The sequence below is a fragment of the Bubalus kerabau genome, chromosome 1 (assembly GCF_029407905.1).
Source record: "Bubalus kerabau isolate K-KA32 ecotype Philippines breed swamp buffalo chromosome 1, PCC_UOA_SB_1v2, whole genome shotgun sequence".
NCBI lineage: Eukaryota > Metazoa > Chordata > Mammalia > Artiodactyla > Bovidae > Bubalus > Bubalus kerabau.
The window spans coordinates 129009491-129023406 of record NC_073624.1 but is presented as its reverse complement, the minus strand read 5'-3'; positions in this window follow the sequence as shown (position 1 = coordinate 129023406).

The following is a 13916-nucleotide window of genomic DNA, read 5'->3' as shown; positions in this document are numbered from 1 at the left end:
GGCAAGAATACTGGAGTGGTTTGCCATGCCCTCCTCCAGGGGATCTTCCCGACCCAGGGATCTAACCCATGTCTCCTGCATCGGCAGGCGGGTTCTTTACCACTAGCACTATCTGGGAAGCCTATACATATGTGGTAAGTCACTTCAGTCGTGTCTGACTCTTTGTGACCCCGTGGACTGTCCAGGTTCTTCTGTCCATGGGATTCTCCAGGCAAGAATATTGGAGTGGGTTATCATGCCCTTCTCCAGGGGATCTTCCTGACCCAGGGATCAAACCCATATCTCTTACGTCTCCTGTATTGGCAAAAGGGTTCTTTACCAGCAGCGTCATCTGGGAAACCCCAGGGAAACCTATACACATTACTATATGATGGTAACCAATAAAAACCTGTTGTATATCAGAAGGAACCGTACTAAATACTGTGTAATGGCCTATTGGGGAAAGAATCTACCAAAAAAAAAAAAAGGGGGAGAGAGAGAGAGAGTGGATACATGTATAAATATAATTGATTCACTCAGATATACACCTGAAAATAATACTCCAATAAAAATATTTTTTAAAAAGAACCAAAACATATGCAAAAATAGCTCAACAGTCAATAGAAGCAAACAAAAGTGTCAGGATTCTGATGATTAAACACCATCTTTTTCTCTTCTATAAAATTAAAACTGAAAATATATAATATCTGAATAGGAAATCTAAATATGTGGAAACTAGCTTTCATTATTATTCAGGTTTGTTTTAAGATTTGATAGAAACCTAGGTTTATAAAGCTAGGTTTATAAAGCCTAGTGTTGATGTGTTATGAAGCTAAAAAATAACTCCAAATTCTTTTTCCCAAATTGAGATGAATTTACTAAATGATGGTGAGTAAGGTTGAGTTTAGGGTCTTCCCAAGTGGCTCAGTGGTAAAGAATCTGACTGCAGTGCAGGAGATCCAGGTTTGATCCTGGATCAGGAAGATCCCCTGGACAAGGAAATGGCAACCCACATCAGTGTTCTTGCCTGGGAAATCCCATGGACAGAGGAGCCTGGCGGGCTACAGTCCACGGGGTCACGGAAGAGCGGGACACTACTTAGCAACTGAACAACAACAAAGGCTGAGTTCTACCTGATTCGTATGCAGACTTGTATCACTTCACACTAGAATGCATTTTGTGGACACTGCTAGTCCTTAACATTAACTTACAGAGTAACATCCCCTTTGTATATCAAGGGTTTTGATATATTGTATCTGGGGATAATATGCAGACACACCTCAGGAAGGGTGCTGACTCTCTTACTCCTCACTGTGTTTCTAGTACACAGCTAGCCCATTCCCATTACAGAACTGTGTCTTCTAAAAGGGTCCATCATTTTTCGTGTCATCCCTTTCTCAGTCTGTGGTAAGAACTATACCTTTCAACTCTGATTGCCTAATCAGTATCATGTTACAAAATCACAGAGTGTATCAGGCTATGTGTTATGCTTTTGCTGTTTTTTAACTCATATATGGAGATGAGTCAAGAAAGAAAAATACTGAATGAAATAGCTAGTTCATAAACAGTATACAAAAATGACTAGCAATCATGATAAAGTGTTTACATCCCTAATAATCAAGGGAATGCAAAGAAAAAAAATAGATATTTTTACCAATGTCAGAGAGTTTTTTTAAAAAAAATTATTATTAAAGCTGCTTGAGTTTTTGTGAGATGGGCCCCTTATGTACTACTGGTAGTGAGGGGTCTAAATTTGTGTAATCCTTTTAGGAATCAATCAGGAAATATCTTGCAGCAGCTAATAAGAATCTCTAAAAATGTTTATTTCCTTAATATCCATTTGGCTTAGTACTTATATTTGGGGGCATTTGTTCTGAGAAAATAAAACAAAAGCATTGACAAGTTCATCATAATATAGCTTTTATAAAAGCTAAGATGGAAACCATTTAAACCCTTCATACTCAAAATTCTCCTCCAAAAAGCACCTGTAACTAACCTTGTTTTCTCATCTTTTATCTTCTGGAACTTAGGCACTCTGGTAAAGCGTTGCTGGCTGACACTGTTGCCCCACAAAAATTATTCAGTTATTTCTTCTCCATGCCTTCTGGTTATCTTTCTCACTCAACAGATCATAAGCAATTTGAAGGTCAGGTCTTTGTACTTCTCCCTTCACAAGATCTAATAGAGAGCAATCAGAACCCTCAGTGGTATCCATACAACCCTGATCACATTCCATTTCCATTCTTCATTTCAGTGGGCACAAGGCCAGTAGAGCCCCCAGACCTCCTCCAGGGCCTGTGCTGAGAAATGTAGTGGGCTCTGCTTCCCAGGTGGGCAAGTGGTAAAGAACCAGCCTGACAATGCAGGACACCTAAGGGACTCAAGTTCCGTCCCTGGGTTGGGAAGATCCCCTGGAGGAGGCCATGGCAATCCACTCCAGTACCCTGCCTGGAAAATCCCTGGGAGCCTGGCAGGGTCCAGAGTCACAAAGAATCAGACATGACAGAGCACCTAAGCATGGGACACTGCTGGCTGGGAGGGGCTCACCGCATCTATGAGCAAGGTGCGAGTGGGCTGTACGGTGAGTCAGCAGCTCAGGTACGGCGGCTGCGTCACCCCCGTCCTTGTTGTGGAGTGCGGGAATGCCCCACAGCCTGACTCTATCACCCAGCCTGGAGTGTGCCCAGTTTCTAGACACTGGTGCCTACAGTCCATCAGGAAGAGAACCAATTGACCCTACTGTCAGTGGCTCCTATTTTTTAATCTTCAGATTTTTATTTAATTTATTTGGCTGCATTGGATAAATATATACTTTATGTATTTGGCTTAGTTGCAGCTCATGGGCTTAATTGTGTTTCAGCATGTGGGCTATTAGTTTCCCGACCAGGGATTGAACCTGTGTCCCCTGCATTGCAAGGTGGATTCTTAACCACTGGACCACCAGGGAAGTCCCAGATTGTTTAAATGTTTGTCTTCTTGCTTCTCTGGACTGTGAGCCTCTGGAAGGCAGGAGTTAGACCTTCATGATTATATCTTCTGTATGTAGAACAGTGTGGTCCAAAGGGGGAGCTGAAGATCTATTAAATTCATTTCATCAGAGCTACCAGGGCAGCACATGGGGCCATCAAGTCAGGAACATGAGACAGAAGAGGATACAAGATAGGAGAAGACGCAGTGGAAATGGGAAAAAATAATTTCCAACAGATGTTATTCTTAGACTGATGAGAAAATATGCATTTAGGAAAAGCAAAACCATAAAAGGAAGTCTAAGAAGTCTAAGAGGAGTTATTATAGAGGTCACAAAGGAAATTATTTGAAATGGAACAGGATTAAGAAAAGTTTGCTTGCTAAGGATGAGAGGGAGTAGGAGGGAGGAAAGTAAAAAATGTCAGTCTGGGTATTGACCACACTGATCTCTCTGGGCCAAAGCTGAGGTCAACTAAAGACAACAACAGCAAACCCTTCTATCCTAGAAAAGTAAGAGAAACTTCAACTACATTTTAAAAAAATTTGACTATTTTGTGCAACACTAGAATGCACTCTAGAATGTGCAAAGTATTTGAATTTTGCCAAGAATGTGACAAGCTGAGACTAGAACAAAATCAACTGCTGTTGATGAGCTACAACTGTATTTTTTCATTCCCGAATCTTCTTCATTCTTAAACTTACTGACCCACAGAATAAAATATGGAGATACATAGAGAGTTTCATGGGAGATTGAGTGGAGCTCTCATCATACTCAAGACTCAGTGGCTCACATGTAAAACTGAGACAAAGAAGCCTCAATTGCCCTGCATTCTCAAAACTGCCAGCTCTGGACACACGTGTGGTATGGCTTATTGAGCAAGCTCCCATCAGTTCTGGTCCCTTTACTGAAACTCCCTGCTGCCCTGCTCCTCCGCAATCAACCCAGGCAGAAACCCTGGAGTGGGGATGCAGGGGGAGAATGGTGTCAGGAGAGAAAAGAGGAGTGTCTGGCTCTAAGTCCACCATTTGGTGTGGACAGCTGGACTTTACAAAATCCTCTCCCTGGGATGTTGACACAGCAAACCAAATGGGGGATGCTCTGGGGAAGGGGTTCAGTCCACCACCTGTCTCTGTAAGTGGAGTACTGTTGGAACACAGCAATGCTCATTCATTTTCACATCTTTGATGGGTGCTTTCTGACCACTGGGCTTCCCTAGTGGCTTAGATGGTAAAGAATCTGCCTGCAATGGTGGAAGACCCAGGTTTGACCCCTGAGTTGGGAAGATCCCCTGGAGAAGGGAAAGGCTACCCACTCCAGTATTCTCATCTGGAGAATTCCATGGACAGAGGAGCCTGGTGGGCTACAGTTCATGAGGTCGCAGAGTCTGACACAACTGAGCAACTACATTTCTCACTACAATGGTGAAGTTGAAAACTCTAAGCAGAAACTGTATGGCTCACAAAGTTGAAAAATGTTTATTCTTTGGCCCTTTACAGAAAAAGTCTGCTGACCCCTGTTCTGAGATGGTCACATACAGGGAGTGACTGGGAAAGGGGAGACTGGCTCCCACTTGGGTTGGATGCTTGCTGATGCTGCTGGCACCTGTCTGAATAGGAAAGGAGGAGTTGAAGAAAATGGTGGAGGGTTGATAGGTACACCCAAGCACTAACTTCCTGGCCTGGTGAGAAATGTGAGAGTTTCCCATGGACCAGGTGGAATGATGGAAGACTGTGGGGTTGAAGGCATCCTGGCCCAATCTAATGGCTCTGTCATCCGGCAAGAGCAGGTGGGGTATCCCACTATAGGGGGTTATTGGAAAACAAATGACCTCAGGAATGTGTGCACTGGGAAGGACCCCTTCATTCAACGAGGCTCCTCAGAGAACTCATACACACACGCCTGGGGAGCTAACTTTGCACATCTGCTGTGCATGGGCCCTGGTGGCCACTGAGCACTAGGCAAGCAAGCAGGGACAGCCAAAGGAGGACTGTGGTGGCACCAAGCGCTAAAGGGATGCTGTGCGTTTCCGTAAGCCCTCTCCACCCCCAGCTCTTCTAACACTTCGAAAGAAGTGGACCCTTCTGCATCTCACTTCAAATGCTGCCTATAGATGCCTGGTCAGTGCCAGGGGAGGAGACAGCTGAGTAGAGATTTGGTGATGAGATTGGATCACTTGCGGAACAGGGCTGAGCCATCACCCGACTCATAAATAGGGGGCTTGACAAAGCACAGACGAGCACAAGGATTGGAAAACACAGAATTGTTTGTTGTTTATACTCACTCATCCAACTCTTCCCTCCAGGGATTTAGAATCTAGACGTACTGGTGACATTAGCCTGGATTTTGTTGGATGATTTAATATAAATTTTTATTTCCCTTATTAGTTTTCTTGGTTTGCAAATTGGATTAAAAATCACTTGTTTTTAGACTTCCCTGATGGTCCAGTGGTTAAGACTCTTTCTACTGCAGGGTTTGATTCCTGGTTGGGGAAGTTCTGCATGCTGGTGGGTGAGGCCAAAATAATAATAATAATGATAATTTGCTTTCATTTGTTAAATGGAAACCCATCTTTGCCTGCATACTTTAATCACTTTTGAATTTGTTGTTGCTGATTACTTGGCGTCCAGCAGCATATGGTGCCAGAAACCAAAAGCAGAGCAAAAGTCTTAGCTGCAATTTTAAAAGCCAGGATTTAAAAAGTAATAATAAAATTAAGGTAAAAATAAATCTCACGATGCCTCCAAAAAATAATAGTTGGTAGCTGAGGTGTCATACCACCAAATGCTGTGTGGAATATTGTTATACCTGGCTTTCATCTAGGACTCCTAGAACAAGCAGATACATATTAGATTTCTTTCATATTAATAAGTATCCAGAAAAAGTAGACAACTTTTCAAAACAGGCAGTTCTTTTTTTCTTTTTACTATTAAAGAAAGTGATTTAAGCTTTTAGAAGGTGGAAGTCAGAGAAATTTACCATCCTCTTAGAAAATATATAGCTAAACCCCCTAATGCAGAAAATCTCTTTGAGGAAGGCCATTTTGTGCTTAGCTTCTTGAAATGGATTTTTCAAACTTAAACAAGATAGGAGGTCATGTTGACCCTTTATTCTTTCTTTCCTGGCCAGGGTCTTGCTAAATTAAAATCACACACTATGACACATGGGGAAGGCCACAGCCTTTATAAATGGGCTGGGTCCTGCACCCCGGTAAGCCCTCTGATCCAGAGGGTGCAGCCTAGACATGTGTTATCTCTAAGAGATACTATGCTTCACTCTCTACATTCCCCCAAAGCAATGCAAAATAATAATAATAAATAGTGAAATAAAAGAAATGTCTTCTTCTAACTTGTGGTGCTTTCTTGTAACTTTCTAATGTTACAGAAGTAGCTATCACTAGAAGCTGAAATTTCAATAAAGGATACTCAACATATTATTCTAATCACTTGCTTAATTACCTGTATTTTGTAGTCAATATAAACCATGAGTGAGCAGGGACAGAAGTTACTGACTTCGTGTATATCCAGAGTGCCTTTCACAGCATCTGATATGTGGGAAACACTTCACATTCATTGAACGAATGAGTGATGATGAGCAGTTTTGAGAATAGGTACCTTGCCTACTGGAACATTTTAAAACTCACAATTCACTCCACATTGTTTAAGCATCAGGATAGATATAAAATTTATAGCATGTGATTATACATCTTTTTGAATTGACCTTTCAGGAGGAAGAGTCCTCATATTCAAAATAGGATATTTGGATTTTTCATATTTAGGGTTTTGTTTTTGTTTTTTTCCCTTCTGAGTGACTCTTTACTAAGCATGTCATTCCTCTCTGAAATAAAAATAGTCAACTCCAGTATCTCAGCATTAGACAAATGTTCAGGGAAAAATTTTAAAGGAAATTTTCTGGACATACTGCCAGGAAAATTCAATTGAAGAATTTTTTCCCCACTGGGCAGTATATATATTGCTATCAGAACTTATAAAATAATAAGTACTGTGCATTTGAATGGAAAAAAGTTACTCTTTTTCAATAATTCTAACTATCAAAATGTGTATAGGAAGACATTCAGAGCTCATAGATTGATTTTAATGAGCTAGGCAAAAACTGACTTGGAAAAACTGCACATCATTTAACCTGAAATGAAAACTGGTGTGGCAGAAAAAGGATGCAGCTAATAGAAGACATTAAACTGTTGTTTTTATTAACCCAAGAAACAGAGAAATAAATCTACCCTTCACAATCAGGAAAAAAAACCTGAATATTTTTCAAAATAAAATTTGTTTCAAAAGAGCTAAATGGAGGTTTTAGTCTTACTATGTTTATATTTTCTGAATGTTGAGCTTTAAGCCAACTTTTTCACTCTCCTCTTTCACCTTCATCAAGAGGCTTTTTAGTTCCTCTTCACTTTCTGCCATAAGGGTGGTGTCATCGGCATATCTGAGGTTATTGAGATTTCTCCTGGCAATCTTGATCCCAGCTTGTGCTTCTTCCAGCCCAGCGTTTCTCATGATGTACTCTGCATAAAAGTTCAATAAGCAGGGTGACAATATACAGCCTTGATGTACTCCTTTTCCCATTTGGAATCAGTCTGTTGTTCCATGTTCAGTTCTACCTGTTGCTTCCTGACCTGCATACAGATTTCTCAAGAGACAGGTCAGGTGGTCTGGTATTCCCATCTCTTTCAGAATTCTCCACAGTTTATTGTGATCCACAAGTCAAAGGCTTTGGCATAGTCAATAAAGCAGAAATAGATGTTTTTTTCTGGAACTCCCTTGCTTTTTCGATGATCCAGTGGATGTTGGCAATTTGATCTCTGGTTCCTCTGCCTTTTCTAAAACCAGCTTGAACATCTGGAAGTTCACAGTTCATGTATTGCTGAAGCCTGGCTTGGAGAATTTTGAGCATTACTTTACTAGCATGTGAGATGAGTGCAATTGTGCGGTAGTTTGACATTCTTTGGCATTGCCTTTCTTTGGGATTGGAATGAAAACTGACCTTTTCCAGTCCTGTGGCCACTGCTGAGTTTTCCAAATTTGCTGGCATATTGAGTGCAGCACTTTCACAGCATCATCTTCCACGATTTGAAATAGCTCAACTAGAACTCCATCACCTCCACTAGCATTACTTCATGGGAAATAGATGGGAAAACAGTGGAAACAGTGTCAGACTTTATTTTGGGGGGCTCCAAAATCACTGCAGATGGTGACTGCAGCCATGAAATTAAAAGACGCTCACTCCTTGGAAGGAAAGTTATGATCAACTTAGATGGCATATTCAAAAGCAGAGACATTACTTTGCCAACAAAGGTCCATCTGGTCAAGGCTATGGTTTTTCCAGTGGTCATATATGGATGTGAAAGTTGGACTGTGAAGAAAGCTGAGCACCCAAGAATTGATGCTTTTGAACTGTGGTGTTGGAGAAGATTCTTGAGAGTCCCTTGGACTGCAAGGAGATCCAACCAGTCCATTCTAAAGGAGATCAGTCCTGGGTGTTCATTGGAAGGAATGATGCTAAAGCTGAAACTCCAATACTTTGGCCACCTCATGCGAGAGTTGACTCATTGGAAAAGACTCTGATGCTGGGAGGGATTGGGAGCAGGAGGAGAAGGGGACGACAAAGGATGAGATGGCTGGATGGCATCACTGACTCGATGGAGATGAGTTTGTGTGAACTCTGGAGTTGGTGATGGACAGGGAGGCCTGGCGTGCTGCGATTCATGGGGTTGCAAATAGTCACACACAACTGAGTGAATGAATTTAACTGAACTGAACTAATGTTTATATTTTAAAAAAAAGCAGGTATATCGTTTGAAAAGACAACTCCAGTTTTGCTCTCCCTGTGTCCACACCCTTTTTACAATGTAAGTTTGTAGCTTTTTGCATAAGTGGTAAAGTCTCTTTTCCTACCCCTTGAACTTGCTTTGACCAATAGAATGAGGCAAATGTAATGTTGCATCAGTTTCAAGTCTAGTGTCATGAGGTTTTGGATAATTCCGTTCATTCTCCTGGAACCTCACTGCCACTGTGTGAACTAGCTTGGAATTTCCTGCTGAAATGTTGGGAGATCATGTGAAAGAAAGTCAAGGTGCCCCAGCTTCACTGACATCAAGCCCTGAGGCAAAGTCATCCAGCCCACCTGCAAGTCCCCACAGACTTGTGATTGAACCCAGCCACTCCAGTCAAGTCTGAGCCACCCACCTGGAGTCGTGAGCCCCATAAGTTTTGAGGTGGCTTTTCACATGGCAATAAAAAACTGATCATTCATCCATTAACAAAGGTTTCACCCCTTAGGTATCAAAGAAATTCAAGCTAAAACAGCAAAGTATGACTAGTTATCACTTTTGACATAGGTAGAGATAAGCATGAATGCATGCATGCATGTTAAGGCACTTCAGTTGTGTCTGACTCTGTGCGACCCCAAGAACAGCAGCCCACCAGGCTCCTCTGACGACGGGATTCTCTAGGCAAGAATAATGGAGTGGGTTTCCATTTCCTTCTCCAAGAAATAAACAAGACTCTTCATTAGAGAGCTGAATCATGCAACCTTTTTAGAAGATGATTTGGCAATATGAATCAAATTTTCAAAGGTGCCAGCTATTACACTTTTGTGAATTTTACCCTTAAAAAATTATGTACATATCTACAAATGACCCAATTTTGTTCTTTTTTATGGCCGAGTAATATTCCATTGTACATTTGTACCACATCTTTATCCTTTCATCTCTCTATGGACATTTAGGCTGCTTCCATGTCCCTGGCTACTGTAAATAGTGCTGCAATGAATGTTGGGCTGCATGTGTCCCTTTGAAATATGGTTTTCTCAGTAGTGGGATTTCTGGGTCGTATAATAATTCTGGTTTTAGTTTGGGGACCTAGAGTTATACAAAGTGAAGTAAGTTAGAATAAGAAAGACAAATATTATATATTAGTGCATGTATGTGAATCTAGAAAAATGGTACAGACAAACGTTTTTGCAGGGCAGGAATAGAGGTGTAGGCATGGGGAACAAATATATGCACAGGGGAGTGGGGGTGTGAATTGGGAGAGTAGCACTGACATACCTACAGTGCCATGTGTAAAATAGATAGCTAGCGGGAACCTGTCGTGTAACACAGAGAGCTCAGCTCAGGACTCTCTGGTGACCTAGAGACGTGGAATGGTGGGGTGGGAGGGAGATCCATGACAGAGGGGATATATGTATACATTTGGCTGACTCACTGCATTGTATAGCAGAAAACTAATGCAACATTGTAAAACAACTATACCTCAATTTTAAAACTGCACATGTGATGATTTATCAACCTCACTTATAATACTAAAGTTAGAGAACCAATTGGGATGTTCTTAAATAAGGGAGGAGTTTAAAAAATATACTGTAGTATATCCACACAGTGGAATACTGAGTTGCTGCTGCTGCTGCTAAGTTGCTGCAGTCTTGTCCAACTCTGTGTGACCCCACAGATGGCAGCCCACCAGGCTTCCCCATCCCTGGGATTCTCCAGGCAAGAACACTGGAGTGGGTTGCCATTTCCTTCTCCAATGCATGAAAGTGAAAGGTGAAAGTGAAGTCTCACAGTCCTGTCTGACTCTTTGCGACCCCATGGACTGCAGCCTACCATGCTCCTCCATCCATGGGATTTTCCAGGCAAGAGTACTGGAGTGGGGTGCCATTGCTTTCTCTGGGAATACTAAGTAGTCATCCAAAATTATAATAATTACATATGTTGACATGGAAATACCATCACATTATTATCATTATTAAATGAAAAAGGAATACAAAGAATATGAGAATGATTTCATTTTTCAATCACACAAAACTAACCAAACTGATCACATGGACCACAGCCTTGTCTAACTCAATGAAACTATGAGCCATGCTGTGTAGGGCCACTCAAGACAGACGGGTCATGGTGGAGAGTTCTGACAAAATGTGGTCCACTGGAGAAGGGAATACCAAACCACTTCAGTATTCTTGCCTTGAGAACCCCATGAACAGTATGAAAAGGCGAAAAGATAGGACATTGAAAGAGGAACTCCCCGGGTCGATAGGTGCCCAATATGCTACTGGAGATCAGTGGAAAAATAACTCCAGAAAGAATGAAGAGACAGATCCAAAGCAAAAACAGCACCTACCGCAAAAACAGCAAAAACAGTTGTGGATGTGACTGGTGATGGAAGTAAAGTCCGATACTATAAAGAACAATATTGCATAGGAACCCAGAATGTTAGGTCCATGAATCAATGTAAATTGGAAGTGGTCAAAGAGGAGATGGCAAGAGTGAACATTGACATTTTAGGAATCAATGAACTAAAATGGACTGGAATGGGTGAATTTAACTCAAATGACCATTATATCTACTACTGTGGGCAAGAAACCCTTAGAAGAAATTGAGTAGCCCTTATAGTCAACAAAAGAGTCTGAAATGCAGTACTTTAGTGTGATCTCAAAAAAGAGAATGATGTCTGTTCATTTCCAAGGCAAACCATTTAGTATCACAGTAATCCAAGTCTATGCCCCAACCACTAATGTTGAAGAAGCTGAAGTTGAATGGTTCTATGAGGACCTACAAGAACTTCTAGAACTAACACCAAAAATGGTGTCCTTCTCATCATAGGGGACTGGAATACAAAAGTAGGAAGTCAAGAGATAGCTGGAGAAACAGACAAATTTGGCCATGGTGTACAAAATGAAGCAGAGCAAAGGCTAACAGAGTTCTGCCAAAAGAATGCACTGGTCATAGAAAATACCCTCTTCCAACAACACAAGAGAAGGCTCTACACATGGACATCACCAGATGGTCAACACCAAAATCAGATTGATTATATTCTTTGCAGCCAAAGATGGAGAAGCTCTATACAGTTAGCATAAACAAGACTGGGAGCTGACTGTGGCTCAGATCATGAACTCCTTATTGCCAAATTCAGACTTAAATTGAAGAAAGTGGGGAAAATCACTAGACTATTCAGGTATGACCTAAATCAAATCTCTTGCCATTATACAGTAGAAGTGAGAAACAGATTTAAGGGACTAAATCTGAAAGACAGAGTGCCTGATGAACTATGGATGGAGGTTCATGACACTGTACAGGAGACAGGGATCAAGACCATCCCCAAGAAAAAGAAATGCAAAAAGGCAAAATGGTTGTCTGAGGAGGCCTTACAAATAGCTGAGAAAAGAAGAGATGCTAAAGGCAAAGGAGAAAAGGAAAGATATACCCATCTGAATACAGAGTTCCAAAGAATAGCAAGGAGAGATAAGAAAGCCTTCCTCAATGATCAATGCAAAGAAATAGAGGAAAACAATAGAATGGGAAAGACTAGAGATCTCTTCAAGAAAATTAGAGATACCAAGGGAACATTTCGTGCAAAGATGAGCACAATAAAGGACAGAAATGGTAAAGGACCAAAAAAGACAGACCTAACCCTGGTTCCAAATAGGAAAAGGAGTACGTCAAGGCTGTATATTGTCACCCTGCTTCTTTAACTTATATGCAGAGTACATCGTGAGAAATGCTGGGCTGGACGAAGCACAAGCTGGAATCAAGATTGCTGGGAGAAACATCAATAACCTCAGATATGCAGATGACACCACCCTTATGGCAAAAAGTGAAGAAGAACTAAAGAGCCTTTTGATGAAAATGAAAGTGAAAGTGGAGAGTGAAAAAGTAAGTTTAAAGCTCAACATTCAGAAAACTAAGATCATGGCATCTGGTCCTGTCACTTCATGGCAAAGAGATGGGGAAAGAGTGGAAACAGTTTCTTTAAAAACAGCTGACTTTATTTGGGGGGGGGGCTCCAAAATCACTGCAGATGGTGACTGCAGCCATGAAATTAAAAGATGCTTACTCCTTGAAAGGAAAGTTATGACCAACCTAGACAGCATATTAAAAAGCAGAAACATTACTTTGTCAACAAAGGTCTGTCTAGTCAAGGCTATGGTTTTTCCAGTGGTCATGTATGGATGTGAGAGTTGGACTGTGAAGAAAGCTGAGCACCGAAGAATTGATGCTTTTGAACTGTGGTGTTGGAGAAGACTCTTGAGAGTCCCTTGGACTGCAAGGAGATCCAACCAGTCCATCCTAAAGGAAATCAGTCCTGGGTGCTCATTGGAAGGACTGATGTTGAAACTGAAACCCCAATATTTTGGCCACCTGATGCAAAGAGCTGACTCATTTGAAAAGACCCTGATGTTGAGAAAGATTGAAGGTAGGAGGAGAAGGGGATGACAGAGGATGAGATGGTTGGATGGCATCACCGACTCAATGGACATGAGTTTGAGTAAACTCTGGGAGTTGGTGATGGACAAGGAGGCCTGGCATGCTGCGGTCCCTGGGGTCACAAACAGTCAGACACAACTGAGCAACTGAATTGAACTGAACAGGAGCAGAAGATATTGATAAAAAATTATTTCATAGCCTCAGACCTGGGTCTAAGGCCTGAAGACTAATCACTTAATAATGTGGCCAAAAAGTCAAGAACAAAAACAGAACAACTTGGCTTTGGCAAGAATATTTTAAACCACCAAGCTCTTACTAGATGAAGGGACGATGTCTGACTATCTAAACACACAGCAATGTCTCCTCCTCTGAGACTCATTTGTTGCTCGTAGAACTAACTCACCACTTAGTGGGCTCAGTGTTTAATTGTAGTTATTTTTTCATGTGTCTGAGATTTATTTCCCACTGCTCTTGTGATAAATTTTGTGGCTAAAGATGTGTTTTATACTTCTTTTTGTTGTTTAAATAATCTTCCAGAGGGCTGTAGTGAACATCTATTAATCTTGCTACCCTGAATGATTCACTTTTCTTTGGATAAAATATTTGCCACAATTTTCCTCTGGGGAAACCCCTCAACCCCAGCTCTTGAGCAATGAGGTTTGATGAGCTTAATCCCACTGCTAGTTTAAAACAACAAGCGTGTTTCCTCTCCCAGGCAACAGTAATTGGACAGGCATGTGACTCCAC